The 20,757-nt window shown below is 41.0% G+C and overlaps 20 non-coding genes across 20 annotated transcripts; 5 read left to right on the top strand and 15 right to left on the bottom strand.

The window, feature by feature from the left end:
* Positions 1–869: 869 nt before the first annotated feature.
* TRNAT-UGU (transfer RNA threonine (anticodon UGU)) lies at positions 870–941 on the bottom strand. Its single transcript has one exon. It is a non-coding gene; the product is annotated as a tRNA-Thr (tRNA).
* Positions 942–1,530: 589 nt separating this feature from the next.
* Positions 1,531–1,612, bottom strand: TRNAS-GCU (transfer RNA serine (anticodon GCU)). The gene has a single exon. It is a non-coding gene; the product is annotated as a tRNA-Ser (tRNA).
* A 2,331-nt stretch (positions 1,613–3,943) lies between these two features.
* Positions 3,944–4,025, bottom strand: TRNAS-GCU (transfer RNA serine (anticodon GCU)). Its single transcript has one exon. It is a non-coding gene; the product is annotated as a tRNA-Ser (tRNA).
* Positions 4,026–5,695: 1,670 nt separating this feature from the next.
* On the bottom strand, positions 5,696–5,767 carry TRNAT-UGU (transfer RNA threonine (anticodon UGU)). Its single transcript has one exon. It is a non-coding gene; the product is annotated as a tRNA-Thr (tRNA).
* Positions 5,768–6,356: 589 nt separating this feature from the next.
* TRNAS-GCU (transfer RNA serine (anticodon GCU)) lies at positions 6,357–6,438 on the bottom strand. Its single transcript has one exon. It is a non-coding gene; the product is annotated as a tRNA-Ser (tRNA).
* Positions 6,439–6,850: 412 nt separating this feature from the next.
* Positions 6,851–6,945, top strand: TRNAI-UAU (transfer RNA isoleucine (anticodon UAU)). The gene is made up of 2 exons: positions 6,851–6,888; positions 6,910–6,945. It is a non-coding gene; the product is annotated as a tRNA-Ile (tRNA).
* A 1,163-nt stretch (positions 6,946–8,108) lies between these two features.
* Positions 8,109–8,180, bottom strand: TRNAT-UGU (transfer RNA threonine (anticodon UGU)). Its single transcript has one exon. It is a non-coding gene; the product is annotated as a tRNA-Thr (tRNA).
* A 589-nt stretch (positions 8,181–8,769) lies between these two features.
* Positions 8,770–8,851, bottom strand: TRNAS-GCU (transfer RNA serine (anticodon GCU)). The gene has a single exon. It is a non-coding gene; the product is annotated as a tRNA-Ser (tRNA).
* Positions 8,852–10,521: 1,670 nt separating this feature from the next.
* Positions 10,522–10,593, bottom strand: TRNAT-UGU (transfer RNA threonine (anticodon UGU)). The gene has a single exon. It is a non-coding gene; the product is annotated as a tRNA-Thr (tRNA).
* A 589-nt stretch (positions 10,594–11,182) lies between these two features.
* TRNAS-GCU (transfer RNA serine (anticodon GCU)) lies at positions 11,183–11,264 on the bottom strand. Its single transcript has one exon. It is a non-coding gene; the product is annotated as a tRNA-Ser (tRNA).
* Positions 11,265–11,676: 412 nt separating this feature from the next.
* TRNAI-UAU (transfer RNA isoleucine (anticodon UAU)) lies at positions 11,677–11,771 on the top strand. Its single transcript has 2 exons — positions 11,677–11,714; positions 11,736–11,771. It is a non-coding gene; the product is annotated as a tRNA-Ile (tRNA).
* A 1,149-nt stretch (positions 11,772–12,920) lies between these two features.
* Positions 12,921–12,992, bottom strand: TRNAT-UGU (transfer RNA threonine (anticodon UGU)). The gene has a single exon. It is a non-coding gene; the product is annotated as a tRNA-Thr (tRNA).
* Positions 12,993–13,581: 589 nt separating this feature from the next.
* On the bottom strand, positions 13,582–13,663 carry TRNAS-GCU (transfer RNA serine (anticodon GCU)). The gene has a single exon. It is a non-coding gene; the product is annotated as a tRNA-Ser (tRNA).
* Positions 13,664–14,075: 412 nt separating this feature from the next.
* On the top strand, positions 14,076–14,170 carry TRNAI-UAU (transfer RNA isoleucine (anticodon UAU)). Its single transcript has 2 exons — positions 14,076–14,113; positions 14,135–14,170. It is a non-coding gene; the product is annotated as a tRNA-Ile (tRNA).
* A 1,174-nt stretch (positions 14,171–15,344) lies between these two features.
* Positions 15,345–15,416, bottom strand: TRNAT-UGU (transfer RNA threonine (anticodon UGU)). The gene has a single exon. It is a non-coding gene; the product is annotated as a tRNA-Thr (tRNA).
* A 589-nt stretch (positions 15,417–16,005) lies between these two features.
* TRNAS-GCU (transfer RNA serine (anticodon GCU)) lies at positions 16,006–16,087 on the bottom strand. Its single transcript has one exon. It is a non-coding gene; the product is annotated as a tRNA-Ser (tRNA).
* Positions 16,088–16,498: 411 nt separating this feature from the next.
* TRNAI-UAU (transfer RNA isoleucine (anticodon UAU)) lies at positions 16,499–16,593 on the top strand. The gene is made up of 2 exons: positions 16,499–16,536; positions 16,558–16,593. It is a non-coding gene; the product is annotated as a tRNA-Ile (tRNA).
* Positions 16,594–17,767: 1,174 nt separating this feature from the next.
* Positions 17,768–17,839, bottom strand: TRNAT-UGU (transfer RNA threonine (anticodon UGU)). The gene has a single exon. It is a non-coding gene; the product is annotated as a tRNA-Thr (tRNA).
* Positions 17,840–18,922: 1,083 nt separating this feature from the next.
* On the top strand, positions 18,923–19,017 carry TRNAI-UAU (transfer RNA isoleucine (anticodon UAU)). Its single transcript has 2 exons — positions 18,923–18,960; positions 18,982–19,017. It is a non-coding gene; the product is annotated as a tRNA-Ile (tRNA).
* Positions 19,018–20,191: 1,174 nt separating this feature from the next.
* TRNAT-UGU (transfer RNA threonine (anticodon UGU)) lies at positions 20,192–20,263 on the bottom strand. The gene has a single exon. It is a non-coding gene; the product is annotated as a tRNA-Thr (tRNA).
* Positions 20,264–20,757: the final 494 nt, after the last annotated feature.

Raw genomic sequence — 20,757 nt, 5'->3', positions numbered from 1 at the left:
TACAATAAAAGGTGACTCGAAAAAACTAGCAAAAGAAGAGCATCATCATATTAAAGGTTCTATTCACCATCTTGAGTTGCACCATAGCAGCTTATGGTGCTTTTCTGCTCAGAGTGTGCCTCCAATCCCACATTCATTTTTAATTTCTTTGCAGTTTAAAAAACAACAATTACTGCTCGAAGTTCACTTTTCAAAACCATTCAACCTATTAAATGTATTTCTCTAACCTATGAATGTGGTCCATGTTCACTTTTCCTCATCTTCATCTCGATACTCCTTTCCCAGAAACCAGGTTCACTTCTTCATTCATCCCACCCATCCAAAGTCACCAAATCTTTGAAGCAAGTCTGCCTATTCTCCCTTTCTCTCTATGTACAAGATACCTTGTATCATTTGAATGGACAGCAGGAGAGAAGGATATTTATGGTGAGTGGGGGTGGGGTTTTGAGGAGTAACCTCATTTGCCTAAGAGCCGGGGTATCTGGGAAAAAAAGTATTTTATGGGGGAAGACTTTCACATCTCCTTGGTGAAATTTGTAGGGCCTTATAACATCCTTTCTGTGGATGCAGATTCAGTCGGAACAGAGGTCCTAGTCCTCGCTCTGCCTTTCAAAGGAACTGTAAATATGCATGGCTTATTTGGCTTTGCCCGGCAGGGCTTGCCCGCCAGGGTGAGAATGGCGTTTGTCAGGCGTTCGTCAGGCGATCGGAAGGGGTGAGGCAATAATTTATAATTCAATGATCTTCATGATATTTTCTTGATAATATGAAAGCAGGAAAGGGAAGCTTGGCAATAAGCAATCCTAAAGCAAGGTGTGACTCCAGGGAAGAATGACTTGAAAACAACATATAGAAAGACTCATGTAAAAAGGCCCTGATGAGGCTTGAACTCATGACCCCTGGTTTACAAGACCAGTGCTCTGCCACTGAGCTACAAGGCCAGTCTGCACGCAGAATGTAAATTGCAACATGTATTCTTACTGAGGTATGAATATATCTATGATTTTGAGACTCTGTATGGAAACGTAGTTGCATATGAATGTCCACGTGCGCGCACACATTGAAGACCATGCTTAAGGCACTTTTTTTGGAAGTATGAAAAACTACATTTTCATATGAGAAAATAAGAGTTTTCGCATTCAAGACCATACCGATAGCTCTAGTTAGTATGTCTGCAATCAGTGACATATAGAGAACCCACTTATTAGAAGTGATCTGTCTCTGTGGGGCAGACATATGTTAACAGTCATTCATTTGAGACGGCCTAAACTTTAGGAGTAAGAGCTGCTTTCTTATCAATCTATTTATCCAAACTGGTTAATAAGCCAGGAGTGAGTGAAAGGCAATCCTCTGGAAACTCCATGAAAGATCTAATTTCTATTACGCACAAAATACTTCACTTTATTTGACATATTTGTTAAAATGGAACAGTCAGATGATCCCATCTAGCGGATCCTGGCTCTGTCTTGAAAGAGAGTGTAATTATACTTCAAGAAATGCTGGCCATCAAAAGAGACTCTGATGGCTTTCCGACAAAGGTGGGATTCGAACCCACGCGTGCAGAGCACAATGGATTAGCAGTCCATCGCCTTAACCACTCGGCCACCTCGTCTGCCCTACAGCCCCATCTGAAACCTTGCTTCACAAAAGGTACTGAAGTGTCAATATACTGTACCTAAAAAAGAAAAAAACAGCTGAGGCAAGATCTCACATTCCACGTCTTCCCCCAATCAGGGACCTACATTTCATTTTTGGGAAATTCTTACTATGTGCTAATTACAAATATTCATAAGATTCCCCTAGACTTTGTCAGAACTGTCAAGATATAATTCTATGGGGTTTTGAATTGACAGAGCATATGTTATAGGACAATTATAGAATCTATTCCGTTTGGACTGTATTTTTAATAGTCATGATAACATGCTAGCATGTGAGTCGATCTTGCACAGTGAATGATGGAGCAGTGTCTGTCATCTACTTGGTCAGCTGTAGATGGCTCACCTGGGGAGATGTGAAAAGAGAGAGCTCCAGTGGTGCAATCGGTTAGCGCCCGGTACTTATACAGCAGTACTTGCACTGAGCCATGCCGAGGTTGTGAGTTCAAGCCTCACCTGGAGCAGCCGTGTTGTTTTTCATAAACCATTTCACAAAAAGTAAAGTTTAAACTCAGAGTATGGACGGCCCTTGCTAGAGAGTCTTTACTTCTTATAGGATCTACGTGTCCTACTCCTCTGGGTGCCAAATATCACATATCCTCCGCGATGCTCAGTTTAAACATTCCATGATGTGCCATCTTGCATTTCATGCAAACACCACATCAGTGCATTTAAAAATACATTTGTAGAATAATAAATATGATGAAAACAGTGTTCTCACATGATAACCATAAACTGAAGAGCTGCAAAAAATGCTGTATCAGCTACTTACAATAAAAGGTGACTCGAAAAAACTAGCAAAAGAAGAGCATCATCATATTAAAGGTTCTATTCACCATCTTGAGTTGCACCATAGCAGCTTATGGTGCTTTTCTGCTCAGAGTGTGCCTCCAATCCCACATTCATTTTTAATTTCTTTGCAGTTTAAAAAACAACAATTACTGCTCGAAGTTCACTTTTCAAAACCATTCAACCTATTAAATGTATTTCTCTAACCTATGAATGTGGTCCATGTTCACTTTTCCTCATCTTCATCTCGATACTCCTTTCCCAGAAACCAGGTTCACTTCTTCATTCATCCCACCCATCCAAAGTCACCAAATCTTTGAAGCAAGTCTGCCTATTCTCCCTTTCTCTCTATGTACAAGATACCTTGTATCATTTGAATGGACAGCAGGAGAGAAGGATATTTATGGTGAGTGGGGGTGGGGTTTTGAGGAGTAACCTCATTTGCCTAAGAGCCGGGGTATCTGGGAAAAAAAGTATTTTATGGAGGAAGACTTTCACATCTCCTTGGTGAAATTTGTAGGGCCTTATAACATCCTTTCTGTGGATGCAGATTCAGTCGGAACAGAGGTCCTAGTCCTCGCTCTGCCTTTCAAAGGAACTGTAAATATGCATGGCTTATTTGGCTTTGCCCGGCAGGGCTTGCCCGGCAGGGTGAGAATGGCGTTCGTCAGGCGATCGGAAGGGGTGAGGCAATAATTTATAATTCAATGATCTTCATGATATTTTCTTGATAATATGAAAGCAGGAAAGGGAAGCTTGGCAATAAGCAATCCTAAAGCAAGGTGTGACTCCAGGGAAGAATGACTTGAAAACAACATACAGAAAGACTCATGTAAAAAGGCCCTGATGGGGCTTGAACTCATGACCCCTGGTTTACAAGACCAGTGCTCTGCCACTGAGCTACAAGGCCAGTCGGCACACAGGATGTAAATTGCAACATGTATTCTTACTGAGGTATGAATATATCTATGATTTTGAGACTCTGTATGGAAACGTAGTTGCATATGAATGTCCACGTGCGCGCACACATTGAAGACCATGCTTAAGGCACTTTTTTTGGAAGTATGAAAAACTACATTTTCATATGAGAAAATAAGAGTTTTCGCATTCAAGACCATACCGATAGCTCTAGTTAGTATGTCTGCAATCAGTGACATATAGAGAACCCACTTATTAGAAGTGATCTGTCTCTGTGGGGCAGACATATGTTAACAGTCATTCATTTGAGACGGCCTAAACTTTAGGAGTAAGAGCTGCTTTCTTATCAATCTATTTATCCAAACTGGTTAATAAGCCAGGAGTGAGTGAAAGGCAATCCTCTGGAAACTCCATGAAATATCTAATTTCTATTACGCACAAAATACTTCACTTTATTTGACATATTTGTTAAAATGGAACAGTCAGATGATCCCATCTAGCGGATCCTGGCTCTGTCTTGAAAGAGAGTGTAATTATACTACAAGAAATGCTGGCCATCAAAAGAGCCTCTGATGGCTTTCCGACGAAGGTGGGATTCGAACCCACGCGTGCAGAGCACAATGGATTAGCAGTCCATCGCCTTAACCACTCGGCCACCTCGTCTGCCCTACAGCCCCATCTGAAACCTTGCTTCACAAAAGGTACTGAAGTGTCAATATACTGTACCTAAAAAAGAAAAAAACAGCTGAGGCAAGATCTCACATTCCACGTCTTCCCCCAATCAGGGACCTACATTTCATTTTTGGGAAATTCTTACTATGTGCTAATTACAAATATTCATAAGATTCCCCTAGACTTTGTCAGAACTGTCAAGATATAATTCTATGGGGTTTTGAATTGACAGAGCATATGTTATAGGACAATTATAGAATCTATTCCGTTTGGACTGTATTTTTAATAGTCATGATAACATGCTAGCATGTGAGTCGATCTTGCACAGTGAATGATGGAGCAGTGTCTGTCATCTACTTGGTCAGCTGTAGATGGCTCACCTGGGGAAATGTGAAAAAAGAGAGCTCCAGTGGCGCAATCGATTAGCGCGCGGTACTTATACAGCAGTACTTGCACTGAGCCATGCTGAGGTTGTGAGTTCGAGCCTCACCTGGAGCAGCCGTGTTGTTTTTCATAAACCATTTCACAAAAAGTAAAGTTTAAACTCAGAGTATGGACGGCCCTTGCTAGAGAGTCTTTACTTCTTATAGGATCTACGTGACCTACTCCTCTGGGTGCCAAATATCACATATCCTCCGCGATGCTCAGTTTAAACATTCCATGATGTGCCATCTTGCATTTCATGCAAACACCACATCAGTGCATTTAAAAATACATTTGTAGAATAATAAATATGATGAAAACAGTGTTCTCACATGATAACCATAAACTGAAGAGCTGCAAAAAATGCTGTATCAGCTACTTACAATAAAAGGTGACTCGAAAAAACTAGCAAAAGAAGAGCATCATCATATTAAAGGTTCTATTCACCATCTTGAGTTGCACCATAGCAGCTTATGGTGCTTTTCTGCTCAGAGTGTGCCTCCAATCCCACATTCATTTTTAATTTCTTTGCAGTTTAAAAAACAACAATTACTGCTCGAAGTTCACTTTTCAAAACCATTCAACCTATTAAATGTATTTCTCTAACCTATGAATGTGGTCCATGTTCACTTTTCCTCATCTTCATCTCGATACTCCTTTCCCAGAAACCAGGTTCACTTCTTCATTCATCCCACCCATCCAAAGTCACCAAATCTTTGAAGCAAGTCTGCCTATTCTCCCTTTCTCTCTATGTACAAGATACCTTGTATCATTTGAATGGACAGCAGGAGAGAAGGATATTTATGGTGAGTGGGGGTGGGGTTTTGAGGAGTAACCTCATTTGCCTAAGAGCCGGGGTATCTGGGAAAAAAAGTATTTTATGGGGGAAGACTTTCACATCTCCTTGGTGAAATTTGTAGGGCCTTATAACATCCTTTCTGTGGATGCAGATTCAGTCGGAACAGAGGTCCTAGTCCTCGCTCTGCCTTTCAAAGGAACTGTAAATATGCATGGCTTATTTGGCTTTGCCCGGCAGGGCTTGCCCGCCAGGGTGAGAATGGCGTTCGTCAGGCGATCGGAAGGGGTGAGGCAATAATTTATAATTCAATGATCTTCATGATATTTTCTTGATAATATGAAAGCAGGAAAGGGAAGCTTGGCAATAAGCAATCCTAAAGCAAGGTGTGACTCCAGGGAAGAATGACTTGAAAACAACATACAGAAAGACTCATGTAAAAAGGCCCTGATGAGGCTTGAACTCATGACCCCTGGTTTACAAGACCAGTGCTCTGCCACTGAGCTACAAGGCCAGTCTGCACGCAGAATGTAAATTGCAACATGTATTCTTACTGAGGTATGAATATATCTATGATTTTGAGACTCTGTATGGAAACGTAGTTGCATATGAATGTCCACGTGCGCGCACACATTGAAGACCATGCTTAAGGCACTTTTTTTGGAAGTATGAAAAACTACATTTTCATATGAGAAAATAAGAGTTTTCGCATTCAAGACCATACCGATAGCTCTAGTTAGTATGTCTGCAATCAGTGACATATAGAGAACCCACTTATTAGAAGTGATCTGTCTCTGTGGGGCAGACATATGTTAACAGTCATTCATTTGAGACGGCCTAAACTTTAGGAGTAAGAGCTGCTTTCTTATCAATCTATTTATCCAAACTGGTTAATAAGCCAGGAGTGAGTGAAAGGCAATCCTCTGGAAACCCCATGAAAGATCTAATTTCTATTACGCACAAAATACTTCACTTTATTTGACATATTTGTTAAAATGGAACAGTCAGATGATCCCATCTAGCGGATCCTGGCTTTGTCTTGAAAGAGAGTGTAATTATACTTCAAGAAATGCTGGCCATCAAAAGAGACTCTGATGGCTTTCCGACGAAGGTGGGATTCGAACCCACGCGTGCAGAGCACAATGGATTAGCAGTCCATCGCCTTAACCACTCGGCCACCTCGTCTGCCCTACAGCCCCATCTGAAACCTTGCTTCACAAAAGGTACTGAAGTGTCAATATACTGTACCTAAAAAAGAAAAAAACAGCTGAGGCAAGATCTCACATTCCACGTCTTCCCCCAATCAGGGACCTACATTTCATTTTTGGGAAATTCTTACTATGTGCTAATTACAAATATTCATAAGATTCCCCTAGACTTTGTCAGAACTGTCAAGATATAATTCTATGGGGTTTTGAATTGACAGAGCATATGTTATAGGACAATTAGAGAATCTATTCCGTTTGGACTGTATTTTTAATAGTCATGATAACATGCTAGCATGTGAGTCGATCTTGCACAGTGAATGATGGAGCAGTGTCTGTCATCTACTTGGTCAGCTGTAGATGGCTCACCTGGGGAGATGTGAAAAGAGAGAGCTCCAGTGGCGCAATTGGTTAGCGCACGGTACTTATACAGCAGTACTTGCACTGAGCCATGCCGAGGTTGTGAGTTCAAGCCTCACCTGGAGCAGCCGTGTTGTTTTTCATAAACCATTTCACAAAAAGTAAAGTTTAAACTCAGAGTATGGACGGCCCTTGCTAGAGAGTCTTTACTTCTTATAGGATCTACGTGTCCTACTCCTCTGGGTGCCAAATATCACATATCCTCCGCGATGCTCAGTTTAAACATTCCATGATGTGCCATCTTGCATTTCATGCAAACACCACATCAGTGCATTTAAAAATACATTTGTAGAATAATAAATATGATGAAAACAGTGTTCTCACATGATAACCATAAACTGAAGAGCTGCAAAAAATGCTGTATCAGCTACTTACAATAAAAGGTGACTCGAAAAAACTAGCAAAAGAAGAGCATCATCATATTAAAGGTTCTATTCACCATCTTGAGTTGCACCATAGCAGCTTATGGTGCTTTTCTGCTCAGAGTGTGCCTCCAATCCCACATTCATTTTTAATTTCTTTGCAGTTTAAAAAACAACAATTACTGCTCGAAGTTCACTTTTCAAAACCATTCAACCTATTAAATGTATTTCTCTAACCTATGAATGTGGTCCATGTTCACTTTTCCTCATCTTCATCTCGATACTCCTTTCCCAGAAACCAGGTTCACTTCTTCATTCATCCCACCCATCCAAAGTCACCAAATCTTTGAAGCAAGTCTGCCTATTCTCCCTTTCTCTCTATGTACAAGATACCTTGTATCATTTGAATGGACAGCAGGAGAGAAGGATATTTATGGTGAGTGGGGGTGGGGTTTTGAGGAGTAACCTCATTTGCCTAAGAGCCGGTGTATCTGGGAAAAAAAGTATTTTATGGGGGAAGACTTTCACATCTCCTTGGTGAAATTTGTAGGGCCTTATAACATCCTTTCTGTGGATGCAGATTCAGTCGGAACAGAGGTCCTAGTCCTCGCTCTGCCTTTCAAAGGAACTGTAAATATGCATGGCTTATTTGGCTTTGCCCGGCAGGGCTTGCCCGGCAGGGTGAGAATGGCGTTCGTCAGGCGATCGGAAGGGGTGAGGCAATAATTTATAATTCAATGATCTTCATGATATTTTCTTGATAATATGAAAGCAGGAAAGGGAAGCTTGGCAATAAGCAATCCTAAAGCAAGGTGTGACTCCAGGGAAGAATGACTTGAAAACAACATACAGAAAGACTCATGTAAAAAGGCCCTGATGAGGCTTGAACTCATGACCCCTGGTTTACAAGACCAGTGCTCTGCCACTGAGCTACAAGGCCAGTCTGCACGCAGGATGTAAATTGCAACATGTATTCTTACTGAGGTATGAATATATCTATGATTTTGAGACTCTGTATGGAAACGTAGTTGCATATGAATGTCCACGTGCGCGCACACATTGAAGACCATGCTTAAGGCACTTTTTTTGGAAGTATGAAAAACTACATTTTCATATGAGAAAATAAGAGTTTTCGCATTCAAGACCATACCGATAGCTCTAGTTAGTATGTCTGCAATCAGTGACATATAGAGAACCCACTTATTAGAAGTGATCTGTCTCTGTGGGGCAGACATATGTTAACAGTCATTCATTTGAGACGGCCTAAACTTTAGGAGTAAGAGCTGCTTTCTTATCAATCTATTTATCCAAACTGGTTAATAAGCCAGGAGTGAGTGAAAGGCAATCCTCTGGAAACTCCATGAAAGATCTAATTTCTATTACGCACAAAATACTTCACTTTATTTGACATATTTGTTAAAATGGAACAGTCAGATGATCCCATCTAGCGGATCCTGGCTCTGTCTTGAAAGAGAGTGTAATTATACTTCAAGAAATGCTGGCCATCAAAAGAGACTCTGATGGCTTTCCGACAAAGGTGGGATTCGAACCCACGCGTGCAGAGCACAATGGATTAGCAGTCCATCGCCTTAACCACTCGGCCACCTCGTCTGCCCTACAGCCCCATCTGAAACCTTGCTTCACAAAAGGTACTGAAGTGTCAATATACTGTACCTAAAAAAGAAAAAAACAGCTGAGGCAAGATCTCACATTCCACGTCTTCCCCCAATCAGGGACCTACATTTCATTTTTGGGAAATTCTTACTATGTGCTAATTACAAATATTCATAAGATTCCCCTAGACTTTGTCAGAACTGTCAAGATATAATTCTATGGGGTTTTGAATTGACAGAGCATATGTTATAGGACAATTATAGAATCTATTCCGTTTGGACTGTATTTTTAATAGTCATGATAACATGCTAGCATGTGAGTCGATCTTGCACAGTGAATGATGGAGCAGTGTCTGTCATCTACTTGGTCAGCTGTAGATGGCTCACCTGGGGAAATGTGAAAAAAGAGAGCTCCAGTGGCGCAATCGATTAGCGCGCGGTACTTATACAGCAGTACTTGCACTGAGCCATGCTGAGGTTGTGAGTTCGAGCCTCACCTGGAGCAGCCGTGTTGTTTTTCATAAACCATTTCACAAAAAGTAAAGTTTAAACTCAGAGTATGGACGGCCCTTGCTAGAGAGTCTTTACTTCTTATAGGATCTACGTGACCTACTCCTCTGGGTGCCAAATATCACATATCCTCCGCGATGCTCAGTTTAAACATTCCATGATGTGCCATCTTGCATTTCATGCAAACACCACATCAGTGCATTTAAAAATACATTTGTAGAATAATAAATATGATGAAAACAGTGTTCTCACATGATAACCATAAACTGAAGAGCTGCAAAAAATGCTGTATCAGCTACTTACAATAAAAGGTGACTCGAAAAAACTAGCAAAAGAAGAGCATCATCATATTAAAGGTTCTATTCACCATCTTGAGTTGCACCATAGCAGCTTATGGTGCTTTTCTGCTCAGAGTGTGCCTCCAATCCCACATTCATTTTTAATTTCTTTGCAGTTTAAAAAACAACAATTACTGCTCGAAGTTCACTTTTCAAAACCATTCAACCTATTAAATGTATTTCTCTAACCTATGAATGTGGTCCATGTTCACTTTTCCTCATCTTCATCTCGATACTCCTTTCCCAGAAACCAGGTTCACTTCTTCATTCATCCCACCCATCCAAAGTCACCAAATCTTTGAAGCAAGTCTGCCTATTCTCCCTTTCTCTCTATGTACAAGATACCTTGTATCATTTGAATGGACAGCAGGAGAGAAGGATATTTATGGTGAGTGGGGGTGGGGTTTTGAGGAGTAACCTCATTTGCCTAAGAGCCGGGGTATCTGGGAAAAAAAGTATTTTATGGGGGAAGACTTTCACATCTCCTTGGTGAAATTTGTAGGGCCTTATAACATCCTTTCTGTGGATGCAGATTCAGTCGGAACAGAGGTCCTAGTCCTCGCTCTGCCTTTCAAAGGAACTGTAAATATGCATGGCTTATTTGGCTTTGCCCGGCAGGGCTTGCCCGCCAGGGTGAGAATGGCGTTCGTCAGGCGATCGGAAGGGGTGAGGCAATAATTTATAATTCAATGATCTTCATGATATTTTCTTGATAATATGAAAGCAGGAAAGGGAAGCTTGGCAATAAGCAATCCTAAAGCAAGGTGTGACTCCAGGGAAGAATGACTTGAAAACAACATACAGAAAGACTCATGTAAAAAGGCCCTGATGAGGCTTGAACTCATGACCCCTGGTTTACAAGACCAGTGCTCTGCCACTGAGCTACAAGGCCAGTCTGCACGCAGAATGTAAATTGCAACATGTATTCTTACTGAGGTATGAATATATCTATGATTTTGAGACTCTGTATGGAAACGTAGTTGCATATGAATGTCCACGTGCGCGCACACATTGAAGACCATGCTTAAGGCACTTTTTTTGGAAGTATGAAAAACTACATTTTCATATGAGAAAATAAGAGTTTTCGCATTCAAGACCATACCGATAGCTCTAGTTAGTATGTCTGCAATCAGTGACATATAGAGAACCCACTTATTAGAAGTGATCTGTCTCTGTGGGGCAGACATATGTTAACAGTCATTCATTTGAGACGGCCTAAACTTTAGGAGTAAGAGCTGCTTTCTTATCAATCTATTTATCCAAACTGGTTAATAAGCCAGGAGTGAGTGAAAGGCAATCCTCTGGAAACCCCATGAAAGATCTAATTTCTATTACGCACAAAATACTTCACTTTATTTGACATATTTGTTAAAATGGAACAGTCAGATGATCCCATCTAGCGGATCCTGGCTTTGTCTTGAAAGAGAGTGTAATTATACTTCAAGAAATGCTGGCCATCAAAAGAGACTCTGATGGCTTTCCGACGAAGGTGGGATTCGAACCCACGCGTGCAGAGCACAATGGATTAGCAGTCCATCGCCTTAACCACTCGGCCACCTCGTCTGCCCTACAGCCCCATCTGAAACCTTGCTTCACAAAAGGTACTGAAGTGTCAATATACTGTACCTAAAAAAGAAAAAAACAGCTGAGGCAAGATCTCACATTCCACGTCTTCCCCCAATCAGGGACCTACATTTCATTTTTGGGAAATTCTTACTATGTGCTAATTACAAATATTCATAAGATTCCCCTAGACTTTGTCAGAACTGTCAAGATATAATTCTATGGGGTTTTGAATTGACAGAGCATATGTTATAGGACAATTAGAGAATCTATTCCGTTTGGACTGTATTTTTAATAGTCATGATAACATGCTAGCATGTGAGTCGATCTTGCACAGTGAATGATGGAGCAGTGTCTGTCATCTACTTGGTCAGCTGTAGATGGCTCACCTGGGGAGATGTGAAAAGAGAGAGCTCCAGTGGCGCAATTGGTTAGCGCACGGTACTTATACAGCAGTACTTGCACTGAGCCATGCCGAGGTTGTGAGTTCAAGCCTCACCTGGAGCAGCCGTGTTGTTTTTCATAAACCATTTCACAAAAAGTAAAGTTTAAACTCAGAGTATGGACGGCCCTTGCTAGAGAGTCTTTACTTCTTATAGGATCTACGTGTCCTACTCCTCTGGGTGCCAAATATCACATATCCTCCGCGATGCTCAGTTTAAACATTCCATGATGTGCCATCTTGCATTTCATGCAAACACCACATCAGTGCATTTAAAAATACATTTGTAGAATAATAAATATGATGAAAACAGTGTTCTCACATGATAACCATAAACTGAAGAGCTGCAAAAAATGCTGTATCAGCTACTTACAATAAAAGGTGACTCGAAAAAACTAGCAAAAGAAGAGCATCATCATATTAAAGGTTCTATTCACCATCTTGAGTTGCACCATAGCAGCTTATGGTGCTTTTCTGCTCAGAGTGTGCCTCCAATCCCACATTCATTTTTAATTTCTTTGCAGTTTAAAAAACAACAATTACTGCTCGAAGTTCACTTTTCAAAACCATTCAACCTATTAAATGTATTTCTCTAACCTATGAATGTGGTCCATGTTCACTTTTCCTCATCTTCATCTCGATACTCCTTTCCCAGAAACCAGGTTCACTTCTTCATTCATCCCACCCATCCAAAGTCACCAAATCTTTGAAGCAAGTCTGCCTATTCTCCCTTTCTCTCTATGTACAAGATACCTTGTATCATTTGAATGGACAGCAGGAGAGAAGGATATTTATGGTGAGTGGGGGTGGGGTTTTGAGGAGTAACCTCATTTGCCTAAGAGCCGGTGTATCTGGGAAAAAAAGTATTTTATGGGGGAAGACTTTCACATCTCCTTGGTGAAATTTGTAGGGCCTTATAACATCCTTTCTGTGGATGCAGATTCAGTCGGAACAGAGGTCCTAGTCCTCGCTCTGCCTTTCAAAGGAACTGTAAATATGCATGGCTTATTTGGCTTTGCCCGGCAGGGTGAGAATGGCGTTCGTCAGGCGATCGGAAGGGGTGAGGCAATAATTTATAATTCAATGATCTTCATGATATTTTCTTGATAATATGAAAGCAGGAAAGGGAAGCTTGGCAATAAGCAATCCTAAAGCAAGGTGTGACTCCAGGGAAGAATGACTTGAAAACAACATACAGAAAGACTCATGTAAAAAGGCCCTGATGAGGCTTGAACTCATGACCCCTGGTTTACAAGACCAGTGCTCTGCCACTGAGCTACAAGGCCAGTCTGCACGCAGGATGTAAATTGCAACATGTATTCTTACTGAGGTATGAATATATCTATGATTTTGAGACTCTGTATGGAAACGTAGTTGCATATGAATGTCCACGTGCGCGCACACATTGAAGACCATGCTTAAGGCACTTTTTTTGGAAGTATGAAAAACTACATTTTCATATGAGAAAATAAGAGTTTTCGCATTCAAGACCATACCGATAGCTCTAGTTAGTATGTCTGCAATCAGTGACATATAGAGAACCCACTTATTAGAAGTGATCTGTCTCTGTGGGGCAGACATATGTTAACAGTCATTCATTTGAGACGGCCTAAACTTTAGGAGTAAGAGCTGCTTTCTTATCAATCTATTTATCCAAACTGGTTAATAAGCCAGGAGTGAGTGAAAGGCAATCCTCTGGAAACTCCATGAAAGATCTAATTTCTATTACGCACAAAATACTTCACTTTATTTGACATATTTGTTAAAATGGAACAGTCAGATGATCCCATCTAGCGGATCCTGGCTCTGTCTTGAAAGAGAGTGTAATTATACTACAAGAAATGCTGGCCATCAAAAGAGACTCTGATGGCTTTCCGACGAAGGTGGGATTCGAACCCACGCGTGCAGAGCACAATGGATTAGCAGTCCATCGCCTTAACCACTCGGCCACCTCGTCTGCCCTACAGCCCCATCTGAAACCTTGCTTCACAAAAGGTACTGAAGTGTCAATATACTGTACCTAAAAAAGAAAAAAACAGCTGAGGCAAGATCTCACATTCCACGTCTTCCCCCAATCAGGGACCTACATTTCATTTTTGGGAAATTCTTACTATGTGCTAATTACAAATATTCATAAGATTCCCCTAGACTTTGTCAGAACTGTCAAGATATAATTCTATGGGGTTTTGAATAGACAGAGCATATGTTATAGGACAATTATAGAATCTATTCCGTTTGGACTGTATTTTTAATAGTCATGATAACATGCTAGCATGTGAGTCGATCTTGCACAGTGAATGATGGAGCAGTGTCTGTCATCTACTTGGTCAGCTGTAGATGGCTCACCTGGGGAGATGTGAAAAGAGAGAGCTCCAGTGGCGCAATCGGTTAGCGCGCGGTACTTATACAGCAGTACTTGCACTGAGCCATGCCGAGGTTGTGAGTTCGAGCCTCACCTGGAGCAGCCGTGTTGTTTTTCATAAACCATTTCACAAAAAGTAAAGTTTAAACTCAGAGTATGGACGGCCCTTGCTAGAGAGTCTTTACTTCTTATAGGATCTACGTGTCCTACTCCTCTGGGTGCCAAATATCACATATCCTCCGCGATGCTCAGTTTAAACATTCCATGATGTGCCATCTTGCATTTCATGCAAACACCACATCAGTGCATTTAAAAATACATTTGTAGAATAATAAATATGATGAAAACAGTGTTCTCACATGATAACCATAAACTGAAGAGCTGCAAAAAATGCTGTATCAGCTACTTACAATAAAAGGTGACTCGAAAAAACTAGCAAAAGAAGAGCATCATCATATTAAAGGTTCTATTCACCATCTTGAGTTGCACCATAGCAGCTTATGGTGCTTTTCTGCTCAGAGTGTGCCTCCAATCCCACATTCATTTTTAATTTCTTTGCAGTTTAAAACACAACAATTACTGCTCGAAGTTCACTTTTCAAAACCATTCAACCTATTAAATGTATTTCTCTAACCTATGAATGTGGTCCATGTTCACTTTTCCTCATCTTCATCTCGATACTCCTTTCCCAGAAACCAGGTTCACTTCTTCATTCAACCCACCCATCCAAAGTCACCAAATCTTTGAAGCAAGTCTGCCTATTCTCCCTTTCTCTCTATGTACAAGATACCTTGTATCATTTGAATGGACAGCAGGAGAGAAGGATATTTATGGTGAGTGGGGGTGGGGTTTTGAGGAGTAACCTCATTTGCCTAAGAGCCGGGGTATCTGGGAAAAAAAGTATTTTATGGGGGAAGACTTTCACATCTCCTTGGTGAAATTTGTAGGGCCTTATAACATCCTTTCTGTGGATGCAGATTCAGTCGGAACAGAGGTCCTAGTCCTCGCTCTGCCTTTCAAAGGAACTGTAAATATGCATGGCTTATTTGGCTTTGCCCGGCAGGGCTTGCCCGGCAGGGTGAGAATGGCGTTTGTCAGGCGTTCGTCAGGCGATCGGAAGGGGTGAGGCAATAATTTATAATTCAATGATCTTCATGATATTTTCTTGATAATATGAAAGCAGGAAAGGGAAGCTTGACAATAAGCAATCCTAAAGCAAGGTGTGACTCCAGGGAAGAATGACTTGAAAACAACATACAGAAAGACTCATGTAAAAAGGCCCTGATGAGGCTTGAACTCATGACCCCTGGTTTACAAGACCAGTGCTCTGCCACTGAGCTACAAGGCCAGTCAGCACACAGGATGTAAATTGCAACATGTATTCTTACTGAGGTATGAATATATCTATGATTTTGAGACTCTGTATGGAAACGTAGTTGCATATGAATGTCCACGTGCGCGCACACATTGAAGACCATGCTTAAGGCACTTTTTTTGGAAGTATGAAAAACTACATTTTCATATGAGAAAATAAGAGTTTTCGCATTCAAGACCATACCGATAGCTCTAGTTAGTATGTCTGCAATCAGTGACATATAGAGAACCCACTTATTAGAAGTGATCTGTCTCTGTGGGGCAGACATATGTTAACAGTCATTCATTTGAGACGGCCTAAACTTTAGGAGTAAGAGCTGCTTTCTTATCAATCTATTTATCCAAACTGGTTAATAAGCCAGGAGTGAGTGAAAGGCAATCCTCTGGAAACTCCATGAAAGATCTAATTTCTATTACGCACAAAATACTTCACTTTATTTGACATATTTGTTAAAATGGAACAGTCAGATGATCCCATCTAGCGGATCCTGGCTCTGTCTTGAAAGAGAGTGTAATTATACTACAAGAAATGCTGGCCATCAAAAGAGACCCTGATGGCTTTCCGACGAAGGTGGGATTCGAACCCACGCGTGCAGAGCACAATGGATTAGCAGTCCATCGCCTTAACCACTCGGCCACCTCGTCTGCCCCACAGCCCCATCTGAAACCTTGCTTAACAAAAGGTACTGAAGTGTCAATATACTGTACCTAAAAAAGAAAAAAACAGCTGAGGCAAGATCTCACATTCCACGTCTTCCCCCATCAGGGACCTACATTTCATTTTTGGGAAATTCTTACTATGTGCTAATTACAAATATTCATAAGATTCCCCTAGACTTTGTCAGAACTGTCAAGATATAATTCTATGGGGTTTTGAATAGACAGAGCATATGTTATAGGACAATTATAGAATCTATTCCGTTTGGACTGTATTTTTAATAGTCATGATAACATGCTAGCATGTGAGTCGATCTTGCACAGTGAATGATGGAGCAGTGTCTGTCATCTACTTGGTCAGCTGTAGATGGCTCACCTGGGGAGATGTGAAAAGAGAGAGCTCCAGTGGCGCAATCGGTTAGCGCGCGGTACTTATACAGCAGTACTTGCACTGAGCCATGCCGAGGTTGTGAGTTCGAGCCTCACCTGGAGCAGCCGTGTTGTTTTTCATAAACCATTTCACAAAAAGTAAAGTTTAAACTCAGAGTATGGACGGCCCTTGCTAGAGAGTCTTTACTTCTTATAGGATCTACGTGTCCTACTCCTCTGGGTGCCAAATATCACATATCCTCCGCGATGCTCAGTGTAAACATTCCATGATGTGCCATCTTGCATTTCATGCAAACACCACATCAGTGCATTTAAAAATACATTTGTAGAATAATAAATATGATGAAAACAGTGTTCTCACATGATAACCATAAACTGAAGAGCTGCAAAAAATGCTGTATCAGCTACTTACAATAAAAGGTGACTCGAAAAAACTAGCAAAAGAAGAGCATCATCATATTAAAGGTTCTATTCACCATCTTGAGTTGCACCATAGCAGCTTATGGTGCTTTTCTGCTCAGAGTGTGCCTCCAATCCCACATTCATTTTTAATTTCTTTGCAGTTTAAAAAACAACAATTACTGCTCGAAGTTCACTTTTCAAAACCATTCAACCTATTAAATGTATTTCTCTAACCTATGAATGTGGTCCATGTTCACTTTTCCTCATCTTCATCTCGATACTCCTTTCCCAGAAACCAGGTTCACTTCTTCATTCATCCCACCCATCCAAAGTCACCAAATCTTTGAAGCAAGTCTGCCTATTCTCCCTTTCTCTCTATGTACAAGATACCTTGTATCATTTGAATGGACAGCAGGAGAGAAGGATATTTATGGTGAGTGGGGGTGGGGTTTTGAGGAGTAACCTCATTTGCCTAAGAGCCGGGGTATCTGGGAAAAAAAGTATTTTATGGGGGAAGACTTTCACATCTCCTTGGTGAAATTTGTAGGGCCTTATAACATCCTTTCTGTGGATGCAGATTCAGTCGGAACAGAGGTCCTAGTCCTCGCTCTGCCTTTCAAAGGAACTGTAAATATGCATGGCTTATTTGGCTTTGCCCGGCAGGGCTTGCCCGCCAGGGTGAGAATGGCGTTTGTCAGGCGTTCGTCAGGCGATCGGAAGGGGTGAGGCAATAATTTATAATTCAATGATCTTCATTATATTTTCTTGATAATATGAAAGCAGGAAAGGGAAGCTTGACAATAAGCAATCCTAAAGCAAGGTGTGACTCCAGGGAAGAATGACTTGAAAACAACATACAGAAAGACTCATGTAAAAAGGCCCTGATGAGGCTTGAACTCATGACCCCTGGTTTACAAGACCAGTGCTCTGCCACTGAGCTACAAGGCCAGTCGGCACACAGGATGTAAATTGCAACATGTATTCTTACTGAGGTATGAATAGATCTATGATTTTGAGACTCTGTATGGAAACGTAGTTGCATATGAATGTCCACGTGCGCGCACACATTGAAGACCATGCTTAAGGCACTTTTTTTGGAAGTATGAAAAACTACATTTTCATATGAGAAAATAAGAGTTTTCGCATTCAAGACCATACCGATAGCTCTAGTTAGTATGTCTGCAATCAGTGACATATAGAGAACCCACTTATTAGAAGTGATCTGTCTCTGTGGGGCAGACATATGTTAACAGTCATTCATTTGAGACGGCCTAAACTTTAGGAGTAAGAGCTGCTTTCTTATCAATCTATTTATCCAAACTGGTTAATAAGCCAGGAGTGAGTGAAAGGCAATCCTCTGGAAACTCCATGAAAGATCTAATTTCTATTACGCACAAAATACTTCACTTTATTTGACATATTTGTTAAAATGGAACAGTCAGATGATCCCATCTAGCGGATCCTGGCTCTGTCTTGAAAGAGAGTGTAATTATACTACAAGAAATGCTGGCCATCAAAAGAGACTCTGATGGCTTTCCGACGAAGGTGGGATTCGAACCCACGCGTGCAGAGCACAATGGATTAGCAGTTCATCGCCTTAACCACTCGGTCACCTCGTCTGCCCTACAGCCCCATCTGAACCCTTGCTTCACAAAAGGTACTGAAGTGTCAATATACTGTACCTAAAAAAGAAAAAAACAGCTGAGGCAAGATCTCACATTCCATGTCTTCCCCCAATCAGGGACCTACATTTCATTTTTGGGAAATTCTTACTATGTGCTAATTACAAATATTCATAAGATTCCCCTAGACTTTGTCAGAACTGTCAAGATATAATTCTATGGGGTTTTGAATTGACAGAGCATATGTTATAGGACAATTATAGAATCTATTCCGTTTGGACTGTATTTTTAATAGTCATGATAACATGCTAGCATGTGAGTCGATCTTGCACAGTGAATGATGGAGCAGTGTCTGTCATCTACTTGGTCAGCTGTAGATGGCTCACCTGGGGAGATGTGAAAAGAGAGAGCTCCAGTGGCGCAATCGGTTAGCGCGCGGTACTTATACAGCAGTACTTGCACTGAGCCATGCCGAAGTTGTGAGTTCGAGCCTCACCTGGAGCAGCCGTGTTGTTTTTCATAAACCATTTCACAAAAAGTAAAGTTTAAACTCAGAGTATGGACGGCCCTTGCTAGAGAGTCTTTACTTCTTATAGGATCTACGTGTCCTACTCCTCTGGGTGCCAAATATCACATATCCTCCGCGATGCTCAGTTTAAACATTCCATGATGTGCCATCTTGCATTTCATGCAAACACCACATCAGTGCATTTAAAAATACATTTGTAGAATAATAAATATGATGAAAACAGTGTTCTCACATGATAACCATAAACTGAAGAGCTGCAAAAAATGCTGTATCAGCTACTTACAATAAAAGGTGACTCGAAAAAACTAGCAAAAGAAGAGCATCATCATATTAAAGGTTCTATTCACCATCTTGAGTTGCACCATAGCAGCTTATGGTGCTTTTCTGCTCAGAGTGTGCCTCCAATCCCACATTCATTTTTAATTTCTTTGCAGTTTAAAAAACAACAATTACTGCTCGAAGTTCACTTTTCAAAACCATTCAACCTATTAAATGTATTTCTCTAACCTATGAATGTGGTCCATGTTCACTTTTCCTCATCTTCATCTCGATACTCCTTTCCCAGAAACCAGGTTCACTTCTTCATTCATCCCACCCATCCAAAGTCACCAAATCTTTGAAGCAAGTCTGCCTATTCTCCCTCTCTCTCTATGTACAAGATACCTTGTATCATTTGAATGGACAGCAGGAGAGAAGGATATTTATGGTGAGTGGGGGTGGGGTTTTGAGGAGTAACCTCATTTGCCTAAGAGCCGGGGTATCTGGGAAAAAAAGTATTTTATGGGGGAAGACTTTCACATCTCCTTGGTGAAATTTGTAGGGCCTTATAACATCCTTTCTGTGGATGCAGATTCAGTCGGAACAGAGGTCCTAGTCCTCGCTCTGCCTTTCAAAGGAACTGTAAATATGCATGGCTTATTTGGCTTTGCCCGGCAGGGCTTGCCCGCCAGGGTGAGAATGGCGTTTGTCAGGCGTTCGTCAGGCGATCGGAAGGGGTGAGGCAATAATTTATAATTCAATGATCTTCATGATATTTTCTTGATAATATGAAAGCAGGAAAGGGAAGCTTGGCAATAAGCAATCCTAAAGCAAGGTGTGACTCCAGGGAAGAATGACTTGAAAACAACATACAGAAAGACTCATGTAAAAAGGCCCTGATGAGGCTTGAACTCATGACCCCTGGTTTACAAGACCAGTGCTCTGCCACTGAGCTACAAGGCCAGTCTGCACGCAGAATGTAAATTGCAACATGTATTCTTACTGAGGTATGAATATATCTATGATTTTGAGACTCTGTATGGAAACGTAGTTGCATATGAATGTCCACGTGCGCGCACACATTGAAGACCATGCTTAAGGCACTTTTTTTGGAAGTATGAAAAACTACATTTTCATATGAGAAAATAAGAGTTTTCGCATTCAAGACCATACCGATAGCTCTAGTTAGTATGTCTGCAATCAGTGACATATAGAGAACCCACTTATTAGAAGTGATCTGTCTCTGTGGGGCAGACATATGTTAACAGTCATTCATTTGAGACGGCCTAAACTTTAGGAGTAAGAGCTGCTTTCTTATCAATCTATTTATCCAAACTGGTTAATAAGCCAGGAGTGAGTGAAAGGCAATCCTCTGGAAACTCCATGAAAGATCTAATTTCTATTACGCACAAAATACTTCACTTTATTTGACATATTTGTTAAAATGGAACAGTCAG

This window comes from Triturus cristatus, chromosome 12, assembly GCF_964204655.1.
Source record: "Triturus cristatus chromosome 12, aTriCri1.1, whole genome shotgun sequence".
Lineage (NCBI taxonomy): Eukaryota > Metazoa > Chordata > Amphibia > Caudata > Salamandridae > Triturus > Triturus cristatus.
The sequence above is the reverse complement of the archived record's forward strand: the minus strand, read 5'-3'. Positions and strand labels throughout refer to the sequence as shown.